At 50.4% G+C, this 20,226-nt stretch overlaps 1 protein-coding gene across 1 annotated transcript in view; it reads right to left on the reverse strand.

Annotated features, from left to right (window-relative positions):
- The window catches only part of LINGO1 (leucine rich repeat and Ig domain containing 1), a 141,725-nt gene that overhangs the window by 99,005 nt on the left and 22,494 nt on the right, over positions 1–20,226 (reverse strand). The window contains exon 2 of the mRNA XM_031055874.1: positions 5,934–5,976. The gene's annotated coding sequence lies outside the window, so the exon portion shown is untranslated. The remainder of the gene's footprint in view (positions 1–5,933; positions 5,977–20,226) is intronic.

A 20,226-nucleotide genomic window follows, 5' to 3' on the forward strand; every position in this document is an offset into this window, starting at 1 on the left:
CAGCTAAGCAGCCACGTGAGCGGCTCGGCTTGCGCCGCCCTGCCTCTCGAACGAACGCTGTGTGCACACACATGTGTGCTGCTCCGTGACACACCGGCACATTTGTTACGGTGACAGCCTGCCGCTCCCCCTTGGGGCGAAATGTGGTTTAATTTTTAGTATAACCTTAAAAAAAGGAGACTAGCAAAGCTGCTCTCCTATAAATTTTGTAAGTGACATTTATTTCTCGCTGCGTTATCGCTAGTGATGGACAAATCTGGAATTTAGGGGAGCAGCCATCTTCTCCTGCCAGCTCCAGTGTGATGAGGCGGTTATCCTTAGGCTCAGCTCAGACAGTGCCTGGAAAATCTCCAGATGCTGAGCCCTCTTCTCCGTTCAACACCTCGGCACAAAATGTAGCCCCTGTGTGCCTTAGGGGGCTCTGGGTACTTCTTTTAGTGTCTGGAGACCCCATCTCTAAGGAAGCTCCCATGGGCTGGACACCAGCAGTAACACAGCAGAGTTTCCCACCCAATCTCACCAGCTCAGCCCATGAAAGCATCTCTGGTGTGCTCGGATCCTGCCCATCCTCCTGAGGGATGATGAGTTTGCTTTAAGAGCTCAACAGATCTTATTGGTCACCGAGATGAGCTCCCTGCTACCTAAGCCTGCCAAGTCTCAATTTGAATACAGATAGAAGATCTCAACAGCTGGGTGTTTAATGAGAGGGACCAGAAATCAGGCTCTGTAGAGTCACACCAGGGTATTGCAGCTCCCTGGAGCTGGCTTTGGGGTGTGCCAGAGAGGCTGGTGATTCCAGCTCTGTCCAAAAGTGCAGTAGGTTCAAACCATGCCAAACCCCACACAAACCATGCCAAACCCTTCTCAAACCATGCTCAACCCCCAAAGGCTGAGCTCAGAGGAGCACAGGTGGGGATTCACAGCACAGCCCTCTCCAAAATGTGGGTGTGGGGTTTTGCAGCACTGGGTGCCAGGGTGAAATACCATTATTTGTGCCCCAACAGAGGAAAATGCAAGATGCCACTAAATCCATTACATCCATGTGGGTTCTACAAGAGACAGAGGGCCAGGAGATATCCAATTTACTAGACCCAAAGAAACTCTTCCAGTTCCTTCACACTGACAAAAGATCAAAGGAGCAGTTGTTAATGGATAGCAAAGTCTGATGTAATTTGTGGCACAGTTATTTACACCTAGGAAAAAGCAGGCTGGTGTCAGCCCTGCCATGACAAGTCCTTGAGTGCTGCCCTGCCTGCTGGTACACAGGGATCTGCAGAGTCAGTTACTCTGAATCTCTAGGGAACAGGTCCTTTCAGAAACTGCACTCTGAGTCCTAAAGACTTGGGCACCTCCAACTGCAAAGTGCTTCTAAACAGCCACAAGAGGCTTTCCCCACGCTCTCACAGAGTCTGGAAAAGCCTTTTCTCTGGGCACACAAGTGTTACCCGCTGCTGAGGTGGCTCAGCATCCTTGGAGCATCCCCTGTGCTCCTGGAGATGCCTCTCTCAGCCATTCCTGGAGCGGTGTTTGGGCTCCCTCCCAGGCCAGGGGATGGTAAATGCTGAGCAGAGCCAGCAGTGGCTCCAGGCCTGACTCTGGCAGGAGGTCCTGCCCTGTCCCAGCCACCTCCCAGGGAGACCTGGGACTGACCCTCAACACTCTTCCTCACACAGCCCAATCAAAGGCATCTCCTGGAGCCTCCCAGCATCGATGTTCTCTGCTCCAGGCTCTGCCTTCCACCCTCTCAACACACTCTGGAAACCCGAGCTGTAATTTCCTAAGCTGTCTGACCAATTCTTGCTCTGGTGTCACCACACATCTCCAATTCCCCATGTCACATCTCAGCTGCTTCCCAGCTTCTCCCTGGCCTCTCCACTCAACAGAGGGCACAAGCCAGCCATGTTTTGGCAAAGGGGTGCCTACAAAACCTCAGCTGCAGCCCTGACTTAAAAAAATATAGGAAAAAAATAAAGCAGCCTCAACAAGTGCTGACCACCAGGACCCATCACCATGTCACCAGGGTTAGGGGTGGCACCCATGGGAGCCCCTGCCTTGGCAGCAGCTCACTCTGAGCATGCAACTGAGCCAAGAGAACTGTAACTCTTTCCTCTGTGGTGTCTGAAGGCTGCATCATCCCCCAAAGGCCCTGGGGGAGTTGAAATAAGGATGAACATCAGATCAGACATGTCTCCTGCTCACAGGCATGCACACATCTGCCTCTCTAAAGAGCCTGGAAACAGTCACAAGCACAGCCCAGCCCCAAAATCCACTCTGAAGCATGCAGGTGAGGAGGTAGCAGAGCAGCACAGCAGGCTGCAGGGTCTGTGGATGAGGCTCAGAGATGCTCAGACTGAGCTTTCCACTGTCTCTAGCTCAGCTGCCCATGACTGCTGGTGCCCAGTGGCCAGAGACCCCACGGGGCCCTCACAGGCACAGGAGACCAAAACACCCCTTCTCCCTCCTTAAAACACCATGTTTATCTGTGCACCAGTTTATGGCTGATCTAAAGGAGTCCATGCTCTTGTGAGTTAAGATTTGAAGTTTTAACAAAAGCCATTCACTGTTTTGCCTGGGCAAGCTGCTGGGAGCACCACCGGCTCAATTTTATGGATAAAAGCCTCTTTTCTCTAAAAACATGGGACCAGTTCTCCCCATGACAGCAAAACAAGCAACACAGAGCTTCAGACTGCACAGTTTTCCAGCACTTCTGGCAGGCTCTGAGGAAAAAACCCACATCCAACAACATCTGCAAAGAGAGTTGGTGTGAAACCCTTAGAGACCAGTGGGCAGAGCAGGTTTCCAGCCTCTTCCAGCAGCAGGGAGCACAGCAGAGAATGCCACCAGTCACTGTACAGGGCACCTGTGTGTTGCTTTGCTTTGCTGTCCATTATTGTGCACTCCCAAGGAAGGACCTGCTGTGCTGCCAGCAGCTCCAGGAGAGCAGCCCCAGTGGATCTCTTCCAAGGTGCTCCCATCGACCATGGGGGACAAAGCAATGAGGAAGCAGACAAGGAATGCATGACTTTCCCATTGTGCAGGGACTGCTGGGATTTGCTGGAAGGCATCCAATTAGTTAACGAGCACTCCAGAGCTGAGTCTGGTCTGGAATTAGTAATTAATTACCACAAGACAAGCAAGGGTGTCTATATTGGAGAAACCCACGTCCGTAGGGATGGACTTAGGAGAAGAGAGTTTGCCCAGCAAACCCACACTGAAGTGGAGAGGAGCAGCTGGCAAGCAGGATGATGTGGATCCCAGAAAGATGCACAACACCAGGAGCAAACATCACAACTGGCCCCCATCCTTGACATCCTGTACAGGAACTGGTCCAGCTGGAAGCCCTTGGCGCTGGAACTGGTTCTCCATGCTGATCCCAGCCCATCACAGGCACCACAGGCACAGCCAGTGAACACTTTGCTTCTGATGAGCAAAACTGGAGCAATGAAGTGAACAAGACACATCAGCCTGGCTGGCTGCCTCCTCCTTCCGCCATCCACAAAGACCATAGCTTTGGAAATCCTGGAATAATTCCCTCATATCCATTTCCTTCAGTAGTCTTCTGCTCCGGGTTCCTGAGCATGCTCCAGTGCAGGAGGACTCATCAGCTTCCAGGTCTGAGGTGGCTCAGAGGAGCCAGGCCATCACCAGCAGCATCAGCCCTGGGCACCAGCAATCTCCCACCAGGTTCTCCTGTTTGAAAATCAGTGGCTGAGCTCTGGGGAGGAGGAGAATGTGTCCTCCTGAGCTTTCACTCCCCGGCCTCACAGCTCCTTGTCCCCATCTGCCTCTCCGGAGCATGTCCCCATGTGGCAGGAGCTGCGGAGCAGCTCTGCATCCAGCCCCTGTGATAAATTAGCCAGGGATTCAGGCATTTCAGCACAGCTGCCTCATCCTCTGCCAGCATGACAATGTGATTAATTTTGGGTGCAGATGAAGCTCATTTGTCAGAGGCACGTGATGGCTGTGCAGGCTGCAGGGGCGTGCGGGGAGCCCCGGGGTGCAGGAGAGTGGGAGCCCAGGCAAAAGGCAGGAGGCAGGGAGGGAGAGTGAAGAGCCAAGCCCGGGGCTCTCCTCTCAGGAAGGCTGTTTGCCACATTGGCTCATGATTAAGCATGCTGGGGAAGCAGAGCCCGTGTGGGAAGAGAGCTTTTATCTCTGCTAACACACATGGCCATGTCTGGGGAGAGATGTGCGAGGGGAGGGGTGTAAGAGGATTGGGGAGAAGGAGCCATGAGCTGATTACGTTGTGTCAGGAGAGGCAGCTCTACCACCATGGCCACTTCTCCCCCACTGTCCCCTCCTCCAGGCCATTTTCCACTTTCTCCCCTTTTTGGAGGACCAGTGGGTCCTGTCTTGCCTGTCGCCACTCTGAAGCTATAGACACTTGCTTTTTGTTGCTGGAGGGAGGGAGTGTGGCCAGAGCTGTTCCTGCAGGAATTGTCTGGGAAGACAAAGCTATATGTTCACTTCCCAATGTAACACAGCCCTGACACAGAAAAATCTCTTGATTGGTTCATCAACCTCTTGGCTGGAGTTTCTCCACGTGCTGGAATATGGCAATGCTCCTTCCTCAAGACAGCACAGCTCTCCCAAGGGCCTGAGCTGCTCCCAGCTGAGGCTGCCAAGGTCACAAGCAATGCATCACAGATGAGGAGTCTCTGCACAGTTTAGGAGTGAGGAGCAGCTTTTGGGGTAAGCTCACACCATGCCTGATGCCCTCCAGTGAGATGGATGCACAAGGAGAGGACATCAGGGCAGCTCCCTAGGCACCAGGATCCACAACTTTCCCTTGCCCCCTGCCATGGTTGGATATGCCCCAGACAGTGGTGTCCCTGTTGTAGAACAGCTCTGTCTCAGAGCAATGTCATGCCAGCAGCACCCCAAAACCCTGAGATCACTGTAACAGTCCTCCCTTCAATAATTTTAGGCCCCAAGCAGTGAAACATTTGCAGCTAAAGAAAAGAAAACCCTTCAAGTTCAACGAGGCCATGCAACCTGGGACATTGGTGGCAAATCCTTGAGCACATGGCTGATGTCAGTGCCTTCCACAGGACTTAATCAAACCAACAGAGAGCATCAAACAAAGAGGCTGCTTTTTTGATAAATTAAAAAAAAAACACATCAAGAGGACAAAGGTGAAGATGACACAATACATGGTAGTCATGCTGACTGCGAGAAACCTCTGCTAATTTACCTCAGCACAGAACCAGGACCCTTTCTGCTGGGTTAAAGGTAAGGTTAGAAAACCCATGGGGACTTTAGAAGTGTGAAAACATCAAACAATGAATGGCACAGGGACCTGAGCCTGAGAAAGCCCAGAAATGTTATCCTTCTACCCATTAGTCCCTCAGGAGAGTCAGCTGCGTGCCTGGTGGCAGAGAGGGTGGCCTGAGAGGAGCACATTCCTGGACAGGTTACAGGTAACAACACTAGCTTGCAGCCAGGACTGCAGCTTCTCACATTCACATTTCTTCCAGGGCCTGAATGCTCCTCTGAGCCTGGCTCCTGTGCAAAGGTCCCCAGGCAGGCTGTGCTCTCCTTCCACCCATCAGTTCACCTTCTTATTGTTCCCCTGAGGTCTCCTGAAGTCACACCCAGTGGAAATACCTCCCAGCTTTTATCCAGTCATCATGCCAATCACCAAAGTTTTCAATTCCCATGCAACAAAGATTACCCAGGAAGGATTAAAGATGCCCACACAGTTTCCTTTCATGGACTATGGGAGGGCACTGATAGACACATCTCAGTGTATTTTCACACAGGGGAAATAACTCTGGGATGAAGTGCAGCAGGAACTGGCTCCTCAACAGGGGCACACTCAGGCTCTTCCACCTGCCTGGGGAGCAGTGATGGTGCCCAGCCCCAGTGCCCTTCCAACCCCAGGTGACACTTTCACAACAGACTCAGTGAGGAGAAAACACAACTGCACTTACCAGAGCTGAAACCCTACAAGGACCTGCTGGTGAGGCAAGGAACCTGGAAAGGAAGATGAGAAGAGATGTGGTTCAGTGGGTTGGCTGTGGTCAGCAGCAGGGGAGTGTTGGTGTGGCCCAGCCCTGGAGGGGTGGATGGTGCAGCACGTTCAGACAGGGCTGTGGCAGTGACCTACCCTGGCATTGCACCAGGACCATCTAAATTGATTAGGGCCACCTAAATCCACCCAGCCCTGCTTGCCAGGTGCTCTCCAGGTGCTCAGCTGGTGCTGGCAGAGCTCCAGCTGCTGCACACAAGAGGAATTCACCAAGGGATTAAGGAGCCATGCCCATCATTACCATCCTGGTATGAACACTGGGCTGCCCCATCAGTGTTCCCCTCTCATCAGCTCCTGGAGCACGCCATGCAAATCTGCTCAAAGGAGTCACAACAACGCACCTGGGAAACCATAAATATCTGTGAAAAATCTCCCCATAAATCCACAGGAAGAGGAATTTATGGTGCTTTCTTTGGAGATTTCTCTGGGTGTTCCCTATTAAGCCATTGTGCTTGTTTGCATAAGTATTCCTCAGACAGTAAAGTCTTCTCTGCCATCAGTTATCAGCTCTGCAAACAGGAGCAGCACCAGGCGTGGGACGTACAAACACCCAGCTGTAAAGATGAGGGACTGGCTCCTCACCTTGTGAAGAAATAAAGGGTATTAATTGCTTAGTGCAACCACAACACACTCCCAGCAAGGACAGGGTGAACTGGCAGCCCTGACATGTACAGAGCAACTGAGAAAATGGAAACGAGCCAAAAAACTCACTGTATGCTCTCAGGGTGTGCCACACAATGGCAAAGCTATGGAAAGAACGAGGATTTTTCACATCATTGGGGGGAAAGTATCAAGTGGAGAAGAAATACACAAGTGCTGGAATCAGCTCCAGCTACTCAGAGAAATTGCTGTAATATATTGTCCAGCCACAAACCAAGGCCACTACAGAAATTAAGGAAGGAAGTGCCTTGCCTGATATAGCAGCAATGACTACATTTGTTAGTGATAATACATCAGTTACCAGGCTGGGTAGAAGCCTTTCCCACAAGAAAGGCTGACACAGGGCCTTATTAAAGAAGGTAATACCCAGTTAAGACACCTACTGATCTCATCTGATGAATGGTTGACACAATACATCATATATATGCAGGAGAGGTTTGAAAATAACAGAATAAGCTGAATGGTATCAGCCCACACATCTAGAAATACAGGTCCATGATATACAACCTGGAGATGACATTTCAATTAACATGTTCTCATGAAAATACAAACTGGAACCCAAGTGGGAAGCACCATATACCATCTTACTATGTTCCTATTTTGCTGTTAAAAGTTTAGGAAAAAAAAAAGATGGATACACCATTCTCCCATCAAGCAGGTGGTAACTAGCCAGCCAGCTGACAAATGACGGACTGCTGGAAAAACTCTCACATCAGCTAAGAATGAATGGGACATCTCACTGCTCTTGGTATTATTGACTCTGTTACTGCTACAGCATAGCTAAGGATAAAAATGATGGATGATCCGGATTAGTGGAAAGTTAACAAATCCAAAGGGAAGATAGTTTTCCTAGATTATATAGGAACAAGGTTCCCAATTCCTGAAACACCTGACAGGCAGGCTCTTGCTTTCTGGGGTCCATCAGATAAGGTTTATAATTTAGCCTGGGCAGAGTGTAAGCAGAAGGACAGGTCTCATTGCCTTGATAATACCAGCTGCTGCTCAAGACTTAATACCAGTTGTTGTGTGATGACAGATAATAGTTTAAGAAGTAATAGTATACAATTAACATCACTTGTGAAGTGTTGACCCAGGAGTGATTACCCTTTCCCTGCTCATCTCCCTTCAAAGGAAACAGGGAGGGAAGCAACCAGTATTACAGGGACAGGATTGGGAGTCCTAAATGGTATAGATGTTGAAGTGTTCCTAAATAAACTAAGTGCAACAACAAGTGATTTAAGCATATTAGAGCACCCATTGCAATCCTCTCTATTAGCACTGGGGACTAATCAATGGCTCTTGTCTGATATATTGCCTCTGTGGGAGAAAATTAGTGAGAAAGACCACCAGCTGATTGGAGAGGCACTTGGAATAGTCCAGGGCAATCTTTCACCAGCTCTTAGATGTACCCACACTCAGCTGTGGATACACTCCACACTGGCAGAAATTACAAGGGTAGGCAAACACAGCACCTTACCCACAGAGATGTGAAAAGGAGCTTGGGACAGCACAACTGGAAGAGAATTTCAATCCTGGTGGTATTTGGCCAATTATGACCCCATTAACAACAAGGTCACAGTTTCTGTCTTAATAATAATATGCTTCAGTATACAGCACATAGCCAATTGCTGCACTAAATCACAATACAATCATCCTCTTTCCCATAGAGTATGGACACCACAAAGTGGACACAGGTGGCAAACAGTACATGGGAACAACAAGGATTCAACCATAACACCCTTAAAGCCCAAGACATGTCTTGACACTGAGCAAAATGTTTGTCATTTTGAAACACATGCTGATGAAATCCCTGCAACTGCACTTACATATATTGGAAAAGGATATGTTTTCTTAAGGACCCTTTGTGGTTTTATATTAGGAGGTGATATTATTGCAGATACAAGTAATCATCTGAATATTTGCATTTGTAACTTTAGTGAAATTATAGGGTATGATTTTAATTATACAGCTCCTGTTACGTCCTGCCAGTTGTTACAGTCTAATTATACACTAGTTAAAGACTTGTTACCTACTTCAACTGGAATTAATCTTAATGCTGGTAAGAAAATTATCACAACATGATGACTTACATCAAGTATTAAAACATGTATGAATTGATAAAAGGAAACTATCATCACTGTCCACCATAATGGGGATGAAATGTGTTGTGTGTTCAAAAGAGGAAAAAGAGATGGAGAACACACTGGTGGGAAACTCTCCCAGGGTGGTCACCTACAGCCACAGGAATTTATAACCTCCTGCTCCACCCAGTGGTAATCGTACTAGCTTTGAGTCTATTAGGTCTGGTGCTTGTGATCATTCTGTATATAAGATTATGGAAGCTGATCATGCTTTTTGAAAGGCTTTGCAAGCTTTGCTAAATGTATTAGCAGGGATGCTTAATAAAAACAAAGGGAGGGCTGTAAAGAAGTAAAGGATATTAATTGCTTAGCATAACTTGCTTAGCATTAGTAGCTAAGATGTGCTGAAGCTTTAGGTCCCACTTTGAGCAGATTTCACCCTGCACAGCTTCTGCAAGGCTGCCTGGGTTAATTGCCAGGAGAGCAGGTTGTATTTCAGTTATGACATTTCTCTGCATGTTTAACGTATCCCTATCATGGTTCCAAGGTACTTCTGCGTAGATGGGTGGGAGATGGGGGAAAATGAATAACACGTTTTCTTCCAGCATGAAATTGTGAGAGTGTCCTCCACTGAGTGCAATTACTGTGTATATAACTTCTGTAGGCTGGCTAATACTGCTAAGTAGACTGGAGATTAAGGGATTTGGGGCTGTAAAGTCCATTTCATCCATCCAGGCCTGAGCAAGGCAATGAGAGCAGGGAAAACGTCTTGCAGAAACCACTGGACCAAGCAGGGTGTGGCCTGCAGGTTCCATCCCCCCACATCCCCTTGCTGCTCTCAGACCTGTCCCAGGCAGCTCTGAGCTCTGGGGGGGACATGAAGGAGGGTGAATGCAGATGCCAGGGCCAAAGCACCTGCAGGCACATCCCAGGCCTGACCCCTCCCCAGTGGCTACCAAAGCCAGCACACCCCATCAAGGACACTCCTGAGCCTACGCCAAGCACTGCTCTCATGCTCCTGGATGGCTGAGCCCTCCCCAGCGTGGCAAGTCAAGGACACAGGGGAAGAGCAAAGGAATTAAGCAGTCATGGTGCTGCTTCTGAGAGTGCTCAGGAGGCACAGGAGAAGAGCTGTTATCCCTGAGCCAGAAACCTGATAACAACACTGGAGCATTTCTGCTTTGGCCGAGGCAATGGCCTCTCCCTGCCCCATGGAGAGGGAAGTTGCAGTGCTTCCCATGGGGCTGGACTGTGCTGCCAGTCCCCAGCCCTGCTGCACCTTGGCTCCTCATCAGAGACTTACCCTGGGGGTGCAGGCTGAGCTAATGGGAGGAATACCCTACCCCAGTGCTAGAAAAAAGGAAGCCTCAAAAATAACTCTTCTACAAAGCCAGCATCCTGCCCAGTTCAGAGCAGCAGCAGCCCTGCCTCCACTCCTGCCCAGAGGGGAAGCCATGGCAATCTCCCCCCAGTTCTTCTAAGCCAATGGAATATGAAGCAGAGCAAATACTGGGTTGTTGTGCGGGCATTGAGGAGTGAAGCAGAGCAAGCAGAGAGCTTTGAGTAGTAAAAGCTGCCCTTATGTTATGAGCTCAGACACAGCCTTGTGCATCCCCAAGCAGCAGAGGAGCCATCTCCACTTTGATCTGAGTTTGATTTAAAATGGAGCATCTCCCTCAGCATCAACCACGGGGCAGCAGTGCAGCAACCTCATTTTCCTCTGCTTTATCCCTTTTGCCACCTGCTGTGTGCCCAAGGTCCCAGGGCCACAAACTCTGGCTCCCTGCACTCCCTGGCCATGATGTTCTGGGGCACAGCCCTCAGCTGTGGGTGCATCCTGCTCCCTCTCTCTGCTCTGGGGATGGGCCAGCACAGAGCCAGGGAAATGAGAACCTGCTGGGGCATAATGCCAATTCAACGCCCATTAACTTCCCACAAATCCTCTGCTCCATGGCCTTATCTTCCTCTGCCACGTCCCCTTGCTCCCCCTCCTCCTCCTCCTCCCAAGCTAATGGTCCTTGTGGATGTGCAACAAGCTGTGCAGGTACTCTTGGCTGTGCCTGGGAGCCCTTCAGTGGCAGTATCTGCAGGAAGGTCTGATAGGAGACATCCCTGACACCCCTTGGTGACACCCCTGAAACCCCAGGCACCTACAGGCCATGGGATGGCCCCACACAGCACAGCTCATGGCCAAATGCTCTCCTGCTCTTGCAGATTGAGTATCAGGCTCTGAACGTTAACTTTTACAGCATGATATATCCCACACCAACCCACATTGCCAGGAGATACCCCAAAGCCATCACCCGATCTGGATGCAAATGATTGTTTAAACACCCCACACAGTCCTGTGCATACAGAATGGATTTACTGTCACTTCTGGTAAAATTAGGAAGGGATAAAACCAAACAGCTGAGCAGCAATGTCTGCTGGGCAGTGGGAGGAGCAACACCAGCACAGCTCAAAGGCTTTGGCTAGAAAGGGAGCTCCAGAATTAACACCAGCACAGCTCACCATGAGGCATCTTTGCTTGCAGCTCCTGCCCCAAGAGCGGATTTGACCTGGGAGCTCTCCTGACCCGTGGCAGCCTGGCAGAGCTTGTTTGAATCAGCACTTTCTGGAAGCAGCCACGTTTCAGTGCTCCTTCACTGCAGGGCAGGAGAGACAGGAGGGGCAGGAGGGTCAGGCAGCTCCCCTGGCAGGCCCAGTGAAGTTCCTCAGATCAACAACAGATGAAAAGCACTGACAGTGGAGCTCAGCCCAGCTGCCCAGGCTGCCAAGGCCCTCACTGCACTGCTGGTCTTGCAGGAATTCAGTGGCAGCACAGAGCCAACAGCAGGCCTGCCACTGCCCAGGAACAGCTTCAGGTCCCTCCAAGCCCCGAGCTGTCTGCTCCCCACCTTGTTCCCCTGGGAGCTGCATCCATGGGCTCACAGCACTGGTTTTGCAGAGGAGAAAGTTCTCCTTTTCAGCAAAGAGCCCACGTTTTACACAACAAATTGAACTCAGCCCAAGCCTTAGTATTCCACCAGAAACTGTTTGCACAGGAAGTTTGTGTCCAGTCCATTCCATCAAGAGGCACAGCTTCCCACATGAGGAAGGGCTTTGGAAAACAGAGCATTCCTCAAGGCAGCAGATAAATGCTGGACCAGAGTTAATGGCTGGAGACTGGAATCTAGGCAAACTGGGACTAAAATAAGGCCTGACTGCTGGACAGTCACAAGGAATATTGCAGCAGCTGAGTTAGGAACAAGAGGAATACTCAGCCTTCAGCAATGTCAAGGAAAAGCAAGGCTGTTTCTGCAAAGGAGGTGCCACAAGCGACATCCAAGAGTTACAAGAGGAATACAGCTGTGGAAGGGCTGGTTTCCACCAGTGCTACAGAGCTGTGACATGGTGCTTGGGGGTGGCACAGCCACCATGGGCTCAGGTTTGGCACCAGCCTTTGCTCCAGCCAGCAGGTCACATCCCCCTCCAGCCACGCTGAGGCTGTGGGACAGGATGGGAGAGGAAATTGCATTCCCAAGCCCATTTAACTGCCCATGAGAGCTCATGGCATCCTTACATCAGTAACCCAAGCTCTGCAGGATCTCCCAGCCCTTCCAGTGAAGGGCAAGGAAAATTCTCCTCCATTGCAGCTCCCACCTTTTATCTTTAAAAACCACAACAGCAAGGTTAAAAAAAAAAGACAAATAATCCAAGGAAAAGAATACAACAGCCTTTGAAACCCCATCCTACAGTTGAAAGGGAGGGATGGAGGCAAGGCAAGAAAGCCAGTGTAAAACCTCATTACCATCAGAAATCCTCTCTCCCTGCCCTTACCTCCCTGCTCATTTCCATATCACAGGGGACACAATACCTTTCTTCTCTCGAAAAACATCCCATTTTTGCAGAGCCCGGCTGTCCCCACCCCCAGCACTGACTTATGGAGCTGGGGAACAAAAGCTGGGCTCACACCTGCCCCGGCAGGCGAGGCCAGTGTGTGAATCTCCAGGCCCTTATCAGCCTCTCAGGAGCAGTTTTTACCATTATTATTATTAGTCTACTTTATCTTTTTTTTTTACCTTTAGCTTCAAGATCCTTTAGTCAGTCAAATTACACTCAGAGTAGCAGAAGTGGCAGAAAATAAAGCATTATAAGAGGTTCAGGAAGTTATTTTCATCTCAAGAAGAAGCAGGTAAGAAAGGTTGACAAGTCTTTATTCTGCTCTTATGGGATAATCTGTAGGTTCCCAGCTGATAGGGGGGAAAAAATTAAAAGCATCAGAAGAAACTGCAAGAAGAAGTAAAACTGAGGCCTCTGCATAAATTGAAGTAATGTGCAGCTTGGCTGACAGCTGAAAGCACTGGAGGGTGAAATGTCAGTGCCAGGAAGGAAAGGGGCGGCCATAGGGTGCAGGCAGGGCTGGACAAAGGGTGCTGGGTGCAGGACAGGAGGGTCACTCAGCCCCCTCCAGCTGCTCTTTCCTCATGCTATGTGGACCTGTCACATCTTTCCAGTACAGAGCATCACTAACAGAGCAGGCGGAGAAGGGAGGGGAAGCAAAGCAGCTCAGCCATCAGTTGGCATCCCCCATACTGCCCTGCTGGATTTGTCCTGCTCCTATCTGGCTGCTCCAATAAAAGCTACAAGCATCAAAAGTCAGGCACAGCAAAAATCTTCTGCCCAGACTTCAGACTCTCATATTTACACACACAAGGCAAAGCCCTAGGAGCTCCCAGCATCTACCCAGCAAACACTGAATGCTGGACTGGGAGCTGGGAGCAGAGCCAGGGTGCCAAGGAAGGGGCCAGGATCACAGGGAGATGCACAGAGGGGAGAGAAGAGGTGGGACCATCAACTCCTCTCTGAGGGATTGGCCTGTGGGGATTAGAGACTGATGCAGACAGTGCTGGATGCCAAGAGAAGCAGGCTGCAGGCCGGCACGAGGTAGCAGGGTCCTGAACAGCACAGAAAAGGTGCAGGGATGCATTTGTGGTGTGAGACAGCCTTTCCCCCAGCAGAGAGTGAGGGAATGGGATCCCTCTCGTCCAGGCAGGGCGTGGGGGTCCGAGGCAGCCCCCTCCCAGGCCGGGGGGCAGCCAGCCACGTGCCTCTCCGGCTGTTGCGCGGCTGAGCCACGCGGTGCCGAGGCGGTGCTGTCACCAGTGATTGATGGCATGGTTCAGGAGGAAATAAATTCCCAGGCTTTTGCAGGAGGTGAACTGGGGGGTGTATCCATCTTAAAGATGCTTAATGAATGTGCCACAGCCCGCGGAGTGGCAGCAGATACATCTCTGCAGCCAGCATTCCCCACGCTGTTCCTTGCGACGTTCAGGCACAATTTAACAGTTTCTTATTGATTTTATTTATGTTTCCCAGGCCCTGGCAGTGTTTAGATTGCCCCAGTCCAACAAGATCCCCATAGTCACAGAGGTGACTTGCACTTGATTTTCCCATCCTGCTCCTCAAGCCTGGGGATGAAACCTGGTGTTTGGCCAGAAAAGATGTGAGTTTTAGGCTCTTTTTCAGCTTCAAGAAAGAGGGTGATGCAGGACAGCTGAGGTGATGGTGAGCACTGGCACAGCACTGGGGCGAACACTGCTGCCACCCACCCAGATCACCCCAGCACCAAGCTCTGGGTTGTACCTTTGGAACTCAAAGCAAAATAAGGATCTTTCCAAAGACACCTTTGCAAACTTGGAAGCTCCTAGCTTTTATGTAGCTTAGCACACCTTCATTTTCAAGGCAAGAAAAATGACAATCAGCAGTTCTGGCATGTGACTTGGTTTTGTATTTCCCTCTTCCCCTTAGGAGAAAAAAAAAAGGAGAAAGAAAGAAAAGCAGCAAAGAACAGCAGAGACCCAGTTGACCTTTCTGGCTAAGAGACCTTGTCTGAATCACTGGATGGTAACAATGAATGAAATGCCAGTGCCCTGCCTTATAAATACCAGCTTCCTCTTGGGGTGAAATGCCATCTTCCAAGCATGGAAAAGCTGCAAAGAAAATGTCACCCTCGCCAAGGTGTGAAATGCCAGCCTGCTCCAGGATCCCCAGCTCAGCCGTGGGGAGATGGGCATGCTAATGCTGCTGGATCTCCAAATTCCTCCTGTCCAGGGCCTTCTCCAAAGCTCCATGGCATGAAGGGGACAGAACTTCAGTGTGGGACAGCCAGAGCATGAGTCCTCTAGAATTACCTCCAGCATCTCAGCAGTGAGCTACTCAGAAAAGCTTCCTTGAGGATTTGGGTTATTTCCCTTTTCCAGTGGCTGTGAGTCACAGGGCCAGCAGGACAAACAAATCACCTTTCAAGAATGGTGGGACAAGCCAAAACAGTTATTTCCAGTTTTACCAGTGAGATGAAAAAACAATTGAGCATAAGGAGAGTTTGTCATCTAAAAAGTTTATCACAACCCAGACTCCTAGTTCCCAGCAAAAGCTGTTGTTGCTGGGTTTAATCCTATTTATTAAAAATGGGAAATCATCCAACATACTGTCCTTGTGTGAAAAAATGCTTCCAATTAGGCTGGTGATATTTGTAATATCTCCCCTACCCTTCTCAGGGCCACATTTGGCTTAATCAAAGCCACATTTTCCAGAAGCTCATCCTCCCTTTTCCCCCCATTTGGCATTCTCCTACCCCAGTTTCCCAGTACCAAAGCCCCAGTACCAAACCTGTTCCAAGTCAGGGCAACAGCAGGAGGGACAACTTGGACCATCTCAGGGAACTGCAGGGCTGCAGAAATGTAACCAAGCCTTCCTACCTGATCAAAATTATGTTGGGAAATGAATGAAGTTGCTTTTTGTCTTCTGGAAACTGGAGCTGTTCTCTTTCCCCACACCCACACCTTTTTTTTTTTTCCATAAATGTGTGAAATAATTTCACCACCATTTTTTTTTCTTTCAGTTACTCCTCCTCCCCTCAGATCTCGCCTTTCCTGGCATTTGAAAATAGCTCATGAAAAGGAGGAGGAAGGAGGGGAATGAAAGGAAGTGTGTGGGGATGCAAGATGGAAGGGAAGAGAAGGGAAAAATACATGAATACTGAAAATACATGTTTTTCAAAGCAAATCAGAATGGCTGATTGCTTCGACTCCAGAACCCATTCTGGGAAAGGGCTGATAATCTAGGGAGTTTTCTAAGGCTCTCTGCATCCTCTCAGTTGTTAGGCAACACCTAGGCAGAAAGTGGCACAGCACAGCTGCCTGCACCTGCCTGTACCTCATGTGCAGGCAGCCATCCCAGCAAGGAAAAGCAACCTTCCAGGGACCCAGGTACCATCTGTGCTCAGAGCTGACCAGGATCGCTCTGAATGGATTTTTTCTGACCTGTGCAACACTTGTGGCTGGAACAGAAATGGCTGGGAAAACCTCCTCAGGTTTGATAACCTGCTGGTGGAGCAGCAGCTCGGCCCCACAGGACCCAGGGGCACGGTGAGGGGAAGGGTCTCAGCCACCTCTGGCCTCAGAGGGGCTGCAGGCTGAGGGCTGGAGGGCTTTTTTCTCCAGCCAGCACCAGGCTGATGACCAGGATGCCCCTGGCTTGCTGGGCAAGGCATTAGTGCTGGAGCAGTTCCAGGGACAGCTTTGTGGCCGACCCCTCTCCCTGCCTGCCTTGTAGAAGATCTCCACGGGAAATGGTTTTAATGCATCAGCATCCATGTGCATCACATCCAGGGCTTTCCCCCAAGTGCTTCTCTGTAATGGATTTAGTCCTTGACCTGGAGTGATGCTGCTCTTACAGGTTCCCAGGCAATCAGAATTCCAGTTGCTCCACAGCTTTCCTGCCAGGAGAGCAGGGCAGCAGCACTGCACCCCTAATGCAAATCTCCTCTCAGCCTTGGCAGTGGTGGGGCTGCCAGCACAGGGGGAGGGATGCTCACTGCTAGGGGAGGCAGCCAGGGCAGTCTTTCCCTCCCACATCTCTCCACTTGATATCTCTTCTCTCCCTGCACAGCACCTTCCCCCTCCTTCCTGCTCCTGTTCTCTGGGCAGCAGCTCTGGGGCCATAGGCATGCTTTCCAGCTTTTTTTCTTTAAAAAGCCCCTAAAACCTGCATGTCCCTAAACCACTGCATATCTGTGTCTGCCACAGAAGGGACTCGGGGATTTATGTTTAGGAATTTAGGAAAAAAATTTTCACCAAGAGAATAATAAAGTACTGGAATGCCCTTCCCAGGGAGGTGGTAGAATCACCATCTCTGGATGTGTTTAAAAAAAGACTGGCCATGGCACTTGGTGCTATGGTCTAGTTGAAGTGTTAGGGCATAGGTTGGACTTGATGATCTTAGAGGTCTCTTCCGACCTCATTATTCTGTGATTCTGTGATTCTGTGATTCTGTGATTCTGTGATTCTGTGATGTTAGTGGTGGCACCAAGGGGAATCTGCAGCTGGATCAGCAGCAGCAGGAAGGCTGGCAGCCACGGGCATTGCCAGCACGGCTGCTGTTGGAGCCCTGGGAGCCATGTCATGAGCAGCACAGCTCTGCAGGGATGCACTGCCAAGTCCAGAGGATGCTTCCCATCCCAATCAGGAGCATGACAAGCGCTTCTCGCCTTGACAGTGTCAGAAGCCAGGAAGGGAACTACGCCTTATTCTGTGCCACACACACCAGCACTGGGAATGCCAGGTTGGGCTGAGCCCTGGGGAACTGGCAGCACGCTGAGGAGAGCCTCGCTGCTCTAGGGGGCTTCAGCCAGGCAAGAGCACCCCCACACCCCCCAGGAGTGAAGATGGGGGGCTCTGCCATTGTGTGCAGCTCCCCCGGGACCTTGGAGGGGATGAGTTGACCGAACCCAACAGGCAGTGCTGCCCCAGCCCAACACCGGAGCCCAACAGGACCACCTTGACATGGCAGTGGGACACTGAACATTGCTCCAGCTGAATTCCTGAGCCCAGCAATCCACTTCTTTCCTCAGGAGATGCCCCCTGTGATGCTCTCTCTTCCCACCCTCCCACAAGGACACTAATTTTTTCCAGCTGAGCTGAAGAACAAACAAATCATCACCCACTCCAAGTAGGTGGGCTGGCCACGGCCAAAGAGAAGATGCTTTGTGTTTGGCAATGGTCCACAGAGCTAAGTCAGCAAAGCCAGATGACAGGCAGTGAAGCCACCCTTTCCAATAACAGCACTGTGACACACAGATCACTCCTGCTCCAGAGGTCTCCAAGGGCTTAGTGTGAACTCCATAATCCCCCTGTTTCCAGCACACAGGAATGCTGCTTGCAAAGCTAATCATCTTCGAGGGCATCTTCATTAGCCTTAGAGCACTCTGCTTCTGGCCTCCTGCATTCCCACTGGAGGCCCTGGGCCATGTCCTGCTCTCGTGTACTGCAGTGTAAATGTGTGTATCCACACCTGAAATCACATGATGGATATTTCACTGCTGTCCAAACATGCTCTTGGAGGCTCAGAAGCCCACAACTCCTGTCACTTCAAGGTGACAAGCCCACAAGACCCCCAGCTCATCTTGTGAATGTAATACAGTTCCTTCTCCACAGCCCCACCTTCTAGCTCCAGCAATCTGCAGAAATCCTTCCTCTCCTGAGCTCAACATGAGGCATTTCAACTACTGAGCCTCAAAATCACACTCAGCACGTTTTACCCACACATCCCTGCATGCCACAGACCAAGAAGCAAACACTGAAATACACCTTAATCCTCACTCACAGAAATGCCTCCTTCCAGAGCAGCAAATTATTTTATTATAGGAAAAGTCCAACGAGGGACCACACTGAAAGCCCTCACAAGCCATGTGCAAATAACCACACATTAACAGCCAGGCAGGCACTGGAGAAGGGCAGAGCAATGTAGGCTTCACATGGAAACACCAGCTCTGCCCAAGCATGGCCAGCACTGGGCTTTCCATGTGTAATCCTGAGCCCCCCATCCTCCTTCCTGCTCCCCAGCACCTGCCAGTGGGGTCCCTCTATATTTTACTCTGCTCTGGGGCTGCTCACAGGGCTGTTCATGGGGGCAGCTCTCTCTAGTCCAGCCCTGAGAGTCCACACTCCTCTGCACCAACGTGGGAGCATCAAAAGCCTCCCACGGGTTTCAACATAGAGTCCCACAAGTGTTTTAGCTTGGCCAAACGAGATTTTTCCCAGGAAATGAAGTTTTGATGGACATTTTCCAGCCAGCCAGCTAGTGCCTGCCAGCACTTGCACTGCTTGGGTGTTCCCCAAGGGTCTGGAGCAGACCTGGCACAAGCATCAAGCAGCATCCACCCTGGCTGGGAGGAGACTGGCTGCAAAAACTGGCAGCTCAGCCTTACAAAGCTAGGCCAGACATGGGGTTTCCATACTCCACAGCTCCCAGCCCTGCCAGGTTCTTCGCTCGGGATGTAAGAGGGCACAACAGCCTCGGATGAACCCAGCTCTGCCACTGCCACTGGGCTTGGATGTGGGGCTGATTAGAAGGATTAAATACCAGTTCAGCAGCAGGCAGCAGGAGGGATGTGCTGGCAAGGCCCAGGCTCACCAGCCTGTGGGATGCCATGGGAGATCTTGAAAGGAAAGAAAGATCTGAGCGGGCATCGCTGCCCAGCTCCCTCTTTAACAAGGGACAGGAACAACCCGCAGTTCTCAAAGAGCTCCCAGATGAAAGCAGCTCCATCCCCAGGATCTTGTTATTATTTCACAGATGGTTCTCACATACCTTTTCTTTACTGTTATTTTTCTATAGTTAGTCATTGCTCTAGATAAATGGGGCCTCTGTGGCTGCAGGCAGTGGGTGGCAGGAAAGGCAAGGCTGCCCATGGCACTGGCAGGGCCAGACACTGCTGAAACACACAAACACCACTGCTAGGGATGTTAAAATGTGCCATCAGCAGGTATACCCTGCACAGGACCTCAGTTCACCTCCCCAGCTCCTTCTGCTCCTCACCAGCAGGAAGGGCTTTGCAGTGGCTGGTTTCTCTGGGAATTGCTAAGAAATCCCACCAAGAAAAGCATTAGCAAAGTGCGAACTGTTGTGACCCAGCCTTTACCTCTGCCTCGGGGTAGGATTGCCATAAGACAATCTGAAATCCAGGCTGAGGAGATCCTGCCTGGTCTGCCCCACATCTGGCAGTAAAAACAAAATCTCCCCCTCCTTGAAAAGGCAGAGCTACTAAATGACAGCAGGCAAAGCTCTGTCCTTGCAAAGCAGCCCTGAGCAGGACAGCCTGAGCCAGAGTCATCGGGCAGAGGGACCATGCAGGGATGGGTTGACTTCCTGCTCTAAGCTGGGCATGCAACCTGGCCCTTGGCCTCTCCCAAACCCTGACTGAGCTTTTGCAGGATTAGTGTGATGGCTGAGTGACAAGAGAACACTGAAAGGGGGAAAGGATTAAAAATAGATTCCAGTTTTGTTTCAAATATTGTAAAATAAAAGGTCGTGCAGCAGCTATTGTGGAACCAAAAAGCACGCTCACATCTCGGACTACGAGGCAGCTCAACAGCAGATGTATTTTTCATTAAAAGACTATTTAATATTGCA

This window comes from Geospiza fortis, unplaced genomic scaffold (genome assembly GCF_000277835.1).
Source record: "Geospiza fortis unplaced genomic scaffold, GeoFor_1.0 scaffold171, whole genome shotgun sequence".
Lineage (NCBI taxonomy): Eukaryota > Metazoa > Chordata > Aves > Passeriformes > Thraupidae > Geospiza > Geospiza fortis.